Source organism: Neofelis nebulosa, chromosome 1, assembly GCF_028018385.1.
Source record: "Neofelis nebulosa isolate mNeoNeb1 chromosome 1, mNeoNeb1.pri, whole genome shotgun sequence".
Lineage (NCBI taxonomy): Eukaryota > Metazoa > Chordata > Mammalia > Carnivora > Felidae > Neofelis > Neofelis nebulosa.
The window spans coordinates 191391737-191404850 of NC_080782.1; the positions used below are offsets into that span (position 1 = coordinate 191391737).

Below are 13114 nucleotides of genomic sequence, written 5' to 3' on the forward strand. Positions count from 1 at the left end.
GAGCAGTGTCTGTAAGTGCAAACTGAAAGAGCCGTTTGGCCATGTGAAGACTCCTGGGGCACAAGCATACTGTTTTGGCTGCGGCCATCTGACATACGGTGATACACAAAGAGAGAGACACATTCTCATCCACTTCAAAAGCTAACTGCCAACAACATTGGGTCCTCACAGGATCAGGTGCGTTAGCAGTGGTAGGAGGCTGTGGGGTGTGTGGGGTCAGCCGTGTCCAGAGAGGGGTGGTGTGTGGGAGGCATGATGCCGGGCAAGTGGAGAGCGGCAAACCGTAGAGGCAATGGCATGATGGCCAAGCCGGCAGGTACTGCGTGGTGGGTAACTACACTTGTGTGAACCAACTATTGGCCCCCTGAAATACGAGGAGGAGAAGGAGGACTTTGCAGCGGTCTGAGCCACTGGAGGAAGAAAGCAGTGATACTTGGGTTATGTCTCCAAATTGGCTCTACGTGCTACAAGTGTGGCTCCTGAAGAAACACACGCTCTCAAAGGCAGCATGCAATAATATTGCCATGACTCAATAGTTTAGTCTTGAAGCCCATTTCCATTCATTCTACTCTAAGAAGTTAGGATAATGAGTGCTACGATGAGAAAATGGGTCGCCATTTTGATAAGGAAGGCGATTGTGAAATATCAGGGTGGGGGGGGGAAGCCAGGAGAATTAACAAAGGTAATTAAGGTAGCCAAAGCGAGATAAGCTGATTTTCACATTACAAAATATATTTTAATTGAGCAAAAAAGAGAGCTATTCACATCCATGTATTTACAGGAGGCAGAAACAGGAAAGATAACTGTGAAAACTGACACCGGGAATTATAGAGGAGGAAATAGACCAGTTACTTCTTGTACTCAGCCTCATTTTTTGTTTTTTCCCAAGGCTGAAAAATGATAGTGGATTATATAAACAAAGCGAGAATAAAATTACTGTGAAATAATGCTAACTTCTAGCAGTCTCCTTTAAGTGCATCCTCATTATTTGTCAGTTCACCTGCCATGCATACAAGAATATTAATTTTTTTTCTTCATGAACTGCCCAAGGATTGGGCAATCTTCAGACACTGAAAGCATGTGTTCCTTCGTGCATTGGTGCATGCTGAATAGGGTTGTCCTTTTTCTAAATTATCATCTGCTTGCCTGTGCAATTTCCATGAGCAAATATGGGTATTTGCACACGCAAATGGAAGTGCATGAAAATAATATGCGCTCAGTATTAGTGGGCCCAGCCAGCCAGGGTTTGACTTTTTGGAGTTAAGAGCCCTGTACATGCTGCGTGAATTTCTGAGAAATCTCACTTAGCAAGCACAATACGTAAGCTGAGGCTATAATTCCATTAGCTAAATATGTCTTCGTGCAAAACCATATAGTTAGGGTCTGGAGTTGTAAAACCCTTCCAAGGACATTTTACTAGGATCTGATAGAAGCTAACCCTTGGCTGTGAACATATTCACTGATAGATTAGGGTTTGAACTGTAGGATAAATCTTTCAATTTTCTTTTAAGCACTTGCTTAAAAGGTTGTATTATTATGGGAAACAAGAGGGGAAGCTTACACATTCAAGGCTATATTGCCAAATAATGTCTGAAAAGCAAAAGATTACAAAAACGAGCAAGGTTGGTAATCACACACAACCAGGCTTCCTCTCAGAGGCCCTGTATATCCTAATATTTTAAGGAATCGATTTACCATTTTACTAATGCAGTATACTGATGTGTATGTCTCATAGCTGTGCTGACCTGTATCTATACCTTGAGAAATCTAATGGTTTCTTTCTGTCTGAAATCTTCCAGCTGTGGCTTAAGAGATGACTTTGGATGCTCCTCACTATTCTAGAATCTCTTAAAGCTGCCCTGTTTACAGACTCTCAAGTCCAGCTCCCTTTTTCATGACACAGACACAAAATCCTAAAATACTTTTTTCAGTTTTTATTTCCACAACATAATTTTCTTAGTCAAGCTATTCTGGAGCATCATTTAAGAATTTCTACTTATTACATGGTCTCTCGTCACTGTTCAGCTTGTGAATTCTTTTTAAGGAAAAAGAATATTCACATCACACCAAGGGGAAAAGGGATGTTTTCCTGGATCTTTGAGAGGCCAAATAACCAACTGAGAAGTGAAAAACTAAATTGATCAGCTGGAATTGTTATATATCATGATGAATAATAATTCAAATGAAGTTCCCCCTCATGGTCAGTTGTTGTTTGAATCTATGGGGCAAACTGCATTTCCCAAAGTTCCGGACCGACAGGCAGCTGCAGGGGCCCCAGCTATCTGCACGCACGCCCGTGGCTACACGATTTCCCTATAGCTGAGGATGCTGCGGTTGAGGCAGGTGTCTGGGGCTTGGCAGGGGTGTGCTGCTGCACAGCTGCAACATGACCTCCTGTCCTGCATGCTCTTCTAGAACCTTTCTCTTACCTCCCCAAAACACGGAATCAAATTCTCCCTTTCTTGGCTCTGGGCAAGCTTGTGATTTGCTTATAACCTGTAGAATGTGGTTCAAGTGACACTGCGATTTCTGAGGCTCAGTAATCAAAGACAGCGCAACTCTGCCTTGCTGGCTGGGACACTCACTTTTGGACCGCTGATCCATCATGTAGCAGCCAACACCCTGAAGCTCCACACTATGAGGAAGCCTAGGCCACTGGGAGAGGTCAGGTGTTGGTGCTGCAACCAACAGCCCCTGATGGGGCCAAAGCTGACAGCCAGCATCAATCACCGGTCATGCGAATAAACATACCTCCATATGACATCAGTCCTCGCTATGGATTCAGCCCCAGCCTTTGAACCTTCTAGCTGGGAACCAAGTCTTCAAAGAGCAGAGAGAAGCCATTCCCGTGGTGCCTTGTCTAAATTACTAACCCAGAGAATCCGTTAGCATAATAAAGTGCTTGCGTTAAGCTCCTGAACTTAGGGTTAATTCAACAGAAATAGCACCCAGAAGAATTAACAAGGTACTTGAGATATTGCAAGGTCCACTTGGGATGAGACGTTGGGTATCTAGTTCTAAAACCCAGTGATACTGAATACTTTTTCAGAGAGAAAGTCACTGGTTAATTATTTCAAGGACAATATTCTCAGTTTACAAATTAGCTGTAGCTAGAAAAAGTATACACAAAAGCCTGTTTTGAAATGATTAGTAAATCGATCACACTGGGGGATAAGTTGCACAGAGAGCCAAGTCGGCCAGAAGACGTTTTGTCAGGCCACGTGGGCATGGGTGGTGCCACCCCCATTCTGTTTTCATTCTCTGCCTTTCTCTTCCCCTTCTTTTCTCTCATCCTAGCCCGCAGCCCCTTACAAGGCGGGCTGGTGTGCTTATGCAAAGTCACGTGGTCCATGATCGTGTGAAGTCAAAGTGGTTTACGTTTTGCCCCTCATCATGCACATGCCTGATGATGGGAAAAGTTACTTTTACGTGCAACAAACACCAACTTTCTATTTCTCCCCACAAGCCATAGTGACAAAAAGCCAAAAGGATCTCTTCACAAATTATTTTGGAAGTGACAGCTCCCAATGATAATGATGGTAATGATGATCCACAGCTAGAGAAACTCAACAGAAAAATGTAGTAATAACTGTCCAGGATATTGTACGTATGTTTAGTGGGGAAAAAAATAAATTCTAAGAGGAATAGTTTGGAGTGCAAAACTAAAGTGTAAGGTAAAGAAAGAAAGTGCATTTAGAAAACATTTCTCAACATTAGCCCCTCCATTCCTGCTAATTCCAATGTGTTTATAGGTAGACACGAGGCTTGTTTCACCTGGAGGCCGAACACGGGACAGTTATGGTAGGTTCTGGCCTCATGTGGCCCGTCCTTTTGTACTGAAACGTTTGTAGCGGATCTCAGGTAGATTCTGTGCTGTCTCAGCACTCTACGAATTTTTGTATTACACACTGAATTTCACCTCTGGGGGGAAGGCTGTAGAAGTGAGTGGACACTGTAGACAATGGTACTGGGAACAGGTGGATTCTTGGTTACTATATAACATGGTCTGAAATGGGTCCCTTTCTTGATTGTTCACAATCTAAATGATAGTCAAAAAAAATAAATTTGCACAACCATTTCTATAGTTACTTTTATAACTACTAAAAATAAATGCCCATGATATATTTGTATTATATGAGCAGAGAATTATTGCCTCCTGTGTTAGTTCCAATCAACCCCCCCCCCTTTTGTTTTTAAATTGGGCAGGTGTGGGAGAGATCACACGGCAGAGACAAGAGCACAGGTGTCTGTTTGCTACAAGCACATCTTGCATTCTGCATCGAAAGCATCACTTCTGTCACGATTGCCACACCGCTGTTTACAGAAGCATCCCCGACTTGGCGAATTTAATGACACGTCCTCCTGTATGGGTCACCGGATATCTGGTCCTAAGTTTCTACAGTTCTTCTTGTTTAAGAGGCAATATCTGCGGTGGAAGGAGGGCACAAACTTAACTCCTCTGAGCTCTGGCACTGCTCCTGTGATTAACATTGCACCTTCATGATACAGAAAGAAAATCCTGAAATATATCTTTCAATTTGATAATCAGTAGAGGGGCTATTGTAGTTTGAAATATTCATAAACTTTTCCTCCTGAAAATTAGTCCTATGCTTAGTCCCATTTAGACAAATAGGCATCCTACAGTCAAAGGGTAGGAGAACAGAAAACAAAAAGGCAAGAAATATGTGTTAAGTGATAAGTTTTTGGTTTGAGGAGAACAGGAAAACTCCCTTGGGATTCCAGCAGGTAAGCTAGTTAGAGGGGAACTTCAGAAAGCTCAGAGGCTAGGGTCATTTCCTATCCATGCTATGTCCCTGGCAAGTTCACTAAGGGAAACAGGAGGTGTTGGAAATCCCAGAATAGGTTTGGAGAATCTGAGATCAGATGAGACCTTAGCTCCTATGTCTGGAGAACAAAGAGATTTCATGGCCCCAGAATCCTTCACGCACAGCACAATGTAAAAGCAGAAGGGAGATCTGTCTGCACGTCTAGACAAGCATGTCAGGACAGAAGCACAACCAGTTGATGACAAGGACAAAGCCTCTCCTCCCCTGTCCCCCCACCATACTTCTCAGCATTATGACATTACTGAAGCTTCTTAGAACTTACACAGTTCTGGGGAAAGCAAGGGGGGATGAGCGATGTGTGGGTGGGAGGTAGGGGTGGGAGGCAGAGGGACAGTGGTGGAGAGCAGAAGGGGCAGGATCGGAATGAATTCAGATTATGTTTCTGTCACTTGGCAGGATACACGCTCCCATAAAAAAACTAAAGTCAAATGCAGAATAAATTGTGCATCAAGATTCTAGCCAGATACACTAGCCAAAAGATCTTGGGTAAGACATAACCCTAACTTCTTCCTTTTTAAAATGGGGAGAGGTAAAACTTAATGATGTCTTTTCCATTTTAGGGTCTCTGCTTAAAATGTCACTTCTTGTAAGTCTTCCTGACCCAGTCCTTCATTGGCCCCTGCTCCAGAGAACAGCTTTGGACCCAAACCTGCCCCCCCCCCCCCACTGTAAGATCAGAAACTACAGCAGGAGTGGGGTAGAGTCTCTTATTTATGGGGGTATCCCTGGTGGGTGGCTGGCACCATACTTGGTCCTGAAAGGGTAGGAGGAATGAGCACAGGGTTGACTGCAAGGTTCTGAGACCTTATGCATATTATTTATATGATTGCTCAAGTGAGAAATGGATTAGGTAAAATTATGCGAACCAGTAAAACTGCAACAGTAGTAAGAGTTACTGCAACTTTTCAAGCACATGGACTTAAGAATCATACAAGGGGGGAATCAGTAGAAGGTGTATCAAGGCACCGATCCAGCTCTGTATGTTAAAGCTTCTGCTTCCAAATGGTAATTTTTAGAACCAATCTTGGATGATTTCCGCTTGTAATGTAAAGTCCTTTTTTTAAAAAAGACTTAAAATTTATCTTCTTCCTTCAATATCCCCAGTGCCTACTTGACTCACTATTTTCTTTCATGTTTATTTATTTTTAAGAGAGAGAGAGAGAGAGAGAGAGAACAAGCAGGGGAGGGGAAGAGAGAGAGGGAGCCTCAGAATCCGAAGCAGGCTCCAGGCTCTGAGCTGTCAGCACAGAGCCTGACCGGGGGCTGGAACTCACAAACCAGGAGATCATGATCTGAGCCGCAGTTGGGCGTTTAACCCACTGAGCCACCAGGTGCCCCCGACTCATGATTTTCTCTGAATATACCTCCACAGCAACAAAATGTTCATAGAAAGGAGCTTCCTTTCTAGTCTGAGCCGCCCAGCGTCCCGCGTGGGAGGGGCTGGGGAGGGAGGCGGGGCTTGGAGCACTCCGGGTGGATCATACCCACAGGTACGGGGCGCTGCAAGCCGTCCACCCTGCTCCCCGGGGCCACAGGGCGTCCTCCTGCGAGAGGCAGATCCAGCGGGATCTCTGCGGTCACCAAAGATACACCTGGTCAGGGCCCTGCCCTCCTAGAGGCTCAATTAATATGCACTTGAAGGAAGAAATTGAAGGTATCCTCTAACGTGCTAGCGTCCGTCCCAACTCCACATGCAGTCTCTCTCCCTTCTAACGGAGGCTGATGGCACACCACAGCTGCACGCCGGTACAAGAACCGATGACAGTGGTAGCTGACGTGTGTGGAGCGTTTGCCACGGGCCGGGCCCTGTTTTAAGCCCTTCGCCCATCTAACGTAGTCCTCACAATGACCCCATGACTTAGGTGAGAGGTTTTTTTTGTGCACTTCACAGGTGAGGAAACAGCCTCGGAGGGGCCGAGCCTCTCTTGACCTCTCCACGAAGCGACGGGGCGGTCTTGGGGGAACCGAGGCAAGTGGGGGAGGACGGAGGGGTGCTGTGTGACGCTAGGACTGGGTTTCTTCCTGAGGACGCAGGCACCATCTAAGAGCGTTTTATTCTCCTCTTCTCCTTTCCCTTCCTTCCAGTGTGGTCAAACTTCGATTTCCCTCTGTCGTTGTGGGAAAGGAACACGGGCCACACGGAGAGGCCACGTGCAGGTGCTTCTCCCCACAGGGCCGGCTGAGGTCCCCTCCAACAGGGAGTCCGGACGTGGGTCTAAAGCTGTACCTTGGCCCCATGCTCCAGCCTCCAGCTCCCCAGCTTTGTTTTACATTTGTACGGCTAAAGCTGTTGGAATTTAGAAAACCCATGTCCCCCCCCCCCCCCCCCCCCCCCCCCGCCAACAAATCTGACTTTTAAGGCTACAGCCTTAGGGAAAAAAAATCTAGTTGGAAACTTGACAGTGAGGGACCACTCCTTTATTTTAGACTGATGGTTTCCTCTAAAGTGGGAGAGGCCACTTCACAAGGGCCACCCTTGTGAGTGGGAACTCATAAGGAGACAAGATTGACAGACTATGAAAAAAATATCAGAAAGTATTTCAAAAATGTTATCTTGCCTTATTGTTTTCACTTCATTAAAAATTTTTTTCTTAATGTTTATTTACTTTTGAGAGAGACAGAGTGTGAGCAGGGGAGGGGTAGAGAGAGGGAGACACAGAATCCGAAGCAGGCTCCAGGCTCTGAGCTGTCAGCACAGAGCCCTATGTGGGGCTTGAACCCACAAACCAGGAGATCATGACCTGAGCTGAAGTCAGACACTTAACTGACTGAGCCACCCAGGCACCCCTTTTATTTTATTTTATTTTTTAAGTTTATTTATTTATTTTGAGAAGACAGAGACAGTGTGGGTGTGGGAGGGCAAAGAGAGAAAGAGAGAGAACCCTAAGCAGGCTCCCATGCTGGGCTGAACACATGGAACTGTGAGATCATGACCTGAGCTGAAACCAAGAGTCCCACGAGTAACCAACCGAGCCACCTGGGCACCCCTCTCCTGTGTTGTTTAAAGTAGCAATGTGAAGGGATAATTTAGTCTGAGTTCTGGGCCAAATATTCATTCATAAGCTCTTCACCAAGTGTGCTCTATTTGGTATTCTCCAGTCTGCTTACCGTTCATCAGTCTCGTCTGCTAGTCCCACATTTACTATAAAAACAAAACTCACCTGATTCCACATTCTTCGCCTCACCTATTCCCATTAGAATTAGCTCTGTGCTCCAGGGTCACACCAGTTCTCATTCACTTCTCTGTTCACCATCAACCTTCTCCCACTTAACGAAAGGAAGACATACTTCTCTATCAACCCAAATCTTAGGTAGTGCGGTGCCTTAAGGTATAAATATCTTCAGGGTGTCAAATAAAGGGAAAATTGGGTGCCTGGGTGGTCCAGTCAGTTAAACATCCAACTCTTGATTGCAGCTCAGATCATGATCTCACAGTTCATGGGTTTGAGCTCCACATCTGGCTCTGCGCTGATGACACAGAGCCTGCCTGGGATTCTCTCTCTGCCTCTGTCTCTCTCTCTCTCTCTCTCTCTCTCTCTCTTTCTCTCTGTGCCCCTCCCCTATTCACACTGTCTCTGTCTCTCAGAATAAATAAATAAACTTTAAAAAAGGGATAATTGAAAATATTAGTGTCCATAAGCTTTTCTTTAATCCAGGAACTTGAAATAAAGCAAACAAAGAGCTCAGAACAGCATTTACATACATGGCAGAGAGGGCTCACTGGGTTCTCACATTTCCAGTTTATCTCCCACTACACTCAGTTCCTTGAGTAACGGGACTGTGTCCATTTTGTTCCAGCATTGAACAGAGCAATGGACATATAGGGGCCACGCATTAGATATTTGTGGAGTGAAGTTGGGACACTGTAAAATGATGAACACAGGAGTGTTCACAGATCCATTGTCTCTTCTCCATTCATTCCAATCCCACTCCCTGTTTGTCTCCCCCTCTTGGCCCTCTCCTCACGCCCCCTTCCACAGAGCTCTGTCTTGGCCAGAGCGGCTTCTGGAGGTTGGAAGCCAAAGCAGACTATGGGCAGGAAAGGAGCAGATATGAGAGGTTGGAGGTTGAGGGAAAGAACCTAGAGGAAGAGAAAAGTTAGTGGATCAGAAACAGCGGTGAGGGAGGCCGAGGCTGGGTGGGTGGCTGCGTTGTGTTAAACTGGTAGTTGGGATATTACAGGTTTACAAAGGTTTGAAGGGCAAAAACCTGGCTAGGAAAAATAAGAGTTGTGAGTTTAGTTGGGTGATTTTGAAGGGAATTGTCTTCAATGGCTTTTGAAAGACACAAGTCAACAATGGGACTCCACGTGTGTTTAGATATTCTTTGTGTGTTTGGACTGAACTTTTTCAGAGGAGCGATCGGGGCTTCACAGGGTTATAATGTGTTCCGAAGGTTTATCAATGAACGGATATCCTCTTTGGTCCCACCTTCTCCTCCTCCAGCTGCCAATCACTAACATTCATCGAGGTCTACTCTATCCCAGGCGCTGTGCTAAATACTTCACTTGTGTGATCTTATTTAATTATCATGGTAATGCTTTGAGGCAGAAATTACCCTCTCTGTTATCCCAAAGACAGAAGCAAAGCTGAGAGATGTTATCTGAGTCACACAGTGACAAATGAAGGATTGGAACCCCGTTGCATTCAAAGACAAGCTCCATATTCTCAAGTACTATGTAATAGTGCTTCTGGAGATTTTAATTGATAATTTTTTATAAGAAATTTCTGGAGTCATGAAGGCTCTGGGATTTAATGCTCTCTGCTCTATGATATAGCTCATGATTTATATCACATGCTTTTATTTGTCCTTTTGGGCTCCTCAAAATGCATCTGAGATACTCAAGAACACATTTATATAAATTCCCAGTACAAGGCTAAGTTTTCTGGGTTCTGCTTTATAAATTTCCCCAAATATTTGTGATGTAACCAAGGCAATATGTCTGAGGAAGCAGACATGAGAATCTAGCTTTCTTCCATTAAGACAGATGTTAGGAAGATTTGAAAAAATTTTAAAATGCTACCCTCTCACATAATTTTTCTTTTGCTTTAGAAAATACAGTCTTTAAAAATAAAAATATTCACTTACGTTACCGTATAATGGGGTTATTATTGTTTTAAATGGCTTAATAAAGTAACGTTTGAAAAAATTCTCAGTTTTAATTTCCAATACTATAAATATCAATATAAACAAAAGCCCTTTGGGTTCTGGGATAAAAAGATTTGAGAACTACTGGTAGATTATTTACAAATCCATGCACCGTGTATTTTTTGAAACCTATTATGGTCCAGCACTGTGCGAGGTATTGGAAATAAAAAGGTAAATCTGACATAAGTACAGCCTTGGAGAGCTCCAAAGCGTATGTGCCATTGACATGTAAAGATAATTACAGGATACTCAGTAACACTATGGCAGGGATGCAAACAAAATGCACATTTTTCTGAATTGAATTCAACTCAGAATCCGAATTGCCATCCCCTAAGCACCTGAAATGTCTTTAACATCCCCAGTTTACAGATGAGGAAACTGAGGCTCAGAGAGAAAGCCACGTGGCCAAGCAGCTAGTGAGTAGTGGACCAAAGTAGCGAATTCAATCCATAAGGTGTGTGTGTGTTTCCATCAGGATTTCTTTATCCTTTTTTTCTTTTTTTTTTTTTTATCTCCAATGTTCTTGGATTGTTTCATAAATATAAATCTCACAGAACTCAAATTGTTAAAGAAAACTAAACTAGCAAAACTCCTTTTTGGGGATGATTTGTACAGTCACTTAATGATCCTTAAATATCCTTATTAAAATTAAATTAATCATTTGGTATAAATTATGATAAATTACGTCTTAGAGAATGAATGATTGTTTGTTACTTATTTAAGATGTCAGTGTCTATGAATTTCCCCTTTTGTGGGGTAACAAAAGATCTCACACCGTTAAATTACAGTGCCTTAACTAAGAGAAATTTCTGTTTCTACTTTTCTTCAATTTCATTACATTAAAATGTAAGAAAAATATGATCTAAAAGAACCAACCTCCAAATAAATATACAAAGAAATAAAATAAAATGCATTCATCCCACTGGGAAAATCACCCCATGCCAAATGATAGGATTTTACTCTGTGCAAACTGTGTCCCTTTCGTAAGGAGCTTAGTGCAATAAACGTGGCTCAGTAGAACTTTTATTCAGTAAGGAAGCCATAAATACAGACCTTATGCATTTTACTTGATCTGCTGTAGAAGTGCGTTTTGTTGAATCATAACTTTTAAAAGCTTATAAAGACATCCTCATAGATTCAGAAATACCATTCTTGCAGGGAAAAAAAAGCAACAGTGAATCCTTTAATCATGGGCATTAAAGAAGATCTGTTCAGAGATTGCAAGGCTGCTGACTCAAGTTAACATTTGCTTGGCTTGCTTCTGGGCTGCTAGCTAGCTTTGCATGTGCATGATGTTGATGTAAAATGACATTTGCACCTGTTGTTGCCATCCTATGTTAATTAGCATAGTGCCCTAAGTAGTAACCGGGCCATCACATCCAAACAGAAGCCATTAACATATTGCAGCTGTCATGACTAAGAAAGATACTGGAGCTGGGAGAAGTGCACATCCCTGCATACCTTGGCTCAGTTAGCAAAACTCTCCCAACTGGAGTCGCTTGGGAGAAGAAAAGAAGCATGGGATGTAGGCAGTCAGGAGTGAAAGAATACATTTTACTGCAGGTTTACTTTCATGTATTATGCATAGCCTTCAAGGTCACTGCATGATCATTTATAAGATTTTAATGAGATATCAAAGTGAAAGAATGGAATGTAATTAATGGAATCTTATTGGAAAGATAGACAGGTATAATTAGAGCCCCCAAATACAATGCAGTCTTCCAAATTCTAGAGCTAAGTGGGAGACTAAATATCAAAATCACACTACAGACTAGATATCAAAATCACATTACCATATTGAGATAATACTTCATTACCAAAAGCCTTGAACTCTTTTCAGCAATACAACAATTTCAGAAGGAACACGTAGATGGTTCTGTAACAGAGTAATGATGGGTACCTGAGTTAAAATATACAGATTTTTTTGTAAGCTCAGAGAAGGCAATGACCTATTCCAGGACTTGAAGAAGGGTTTTTTATTAAGTATGGGTATATTCTATGAATCATTGGACCGGGGCACACAGGTCAGCTCTCTTATGCTGCTGAGCTTTTCATTCCCCAGAAGGTGTTTTGTTCAACATACAGTCAGGTTTCTTTGAAGTTAGTTTGGTTCTATATATTTTTTCAACTTATAAAAATTGCTCAGCTCATACCAATGTTGTTTAAAATGTCGACACAGCATAAGAAAAATCTAGATTGATGAGTACCTAGTTAACGAGAGACTTCACTCAACTCACTTTTTTTTTTTTTTTTTTGCATTCAGCCTAGGAGAAAAGAGGCAAGTGGAAAGAAATTAAATGAATAACAGAGGTTTAATAAAACAACAAAACAACTTCCAGAATATGTCCTGGGGATTGATATCCATACTACTAGATTTTCCAGAACTTTATGCACACATTTTTGTTCAGGAAGAGCTGAGGTTAAAAATAATGATTCCCAAGCCCAAAGGACTTTGAAGTCTTTCATCATCCATCAAAGAAAAATAGAGTCCATTCAGCAAACTGTCCTAAGTAAGGCAAGAATATGTGGCATAGTTTAGAAAGATCTCATAGCTAAAAATCTTGAGGGGGAAGCATAACTTTATTTAATCACTGAACCCCCAAGTATACATATTTAATTCCTTAAACATTCTAGTTAATTTCATTCAGCCTCAACTTCTGTCTTTTAAAAGGCAAGTTGTTAGTTTGAGTAAAAATTTCTTTTCAGGATAATATTAAGGAATGGGACCTGTATCTACCCAATACTCCCCCCTCCCAATTTAGTCAATTTCATATGGATGCAAGCTTATGGCAGAGGGAATGGGAAATAGCTAACCCGGGTCAGTTGAAACTTTACCACATACTGGTTGGCTGAATGACTAAATGTTTCACTCTTTGGCAGTGGTAGTTTTGGGGTTGAAGGGAAGACACCTTTAGGTATGTCTAAGGCTGTCATAAACCAAGAAATTTAGTATTAAAAAACATGTTTACTGGTCATGAACAAATGCAATAAAATCATAGACTTTTTATTGATGATCTAGGAATTTTTATGTAAATGTCTTACAATGTTCTCAAAAGTGTATAGTCTTATGGTTTAATTACAGAGAAATTAGTCACGTTTGAAGGATACTCGAGCAATTG

General features: G+C 42.4%; 1 long non-coding RNA gene across 4 annotated transcripts in view; it reads left to right on the forward strand.

The window, feature by feature from the left end:
- Positions 1-5069, forward strand: part of LOC131484030 (uncharacterized) — a 37960-nt gene extending 32891 nt beyond the window's left edge. For 3 of the 4 annotated variants that reach the window (XR_009247988.1, XR_009247983.1, XR_009247980.1), the window contains 2 exons: positions 3753-3801; positions 4207-5069. This is a non-coding gene — a long non-coding RNA (uncharacterized LOC131484030). The remainder of the gene's footprint in view (positions 1-3752; positions 3802-4206) is intronic. The other variant, XR_009247991.1, reaches the window with a different exon arrangement.
- Positions 5070-13114: the final 8045 nt, after the last annotated feature.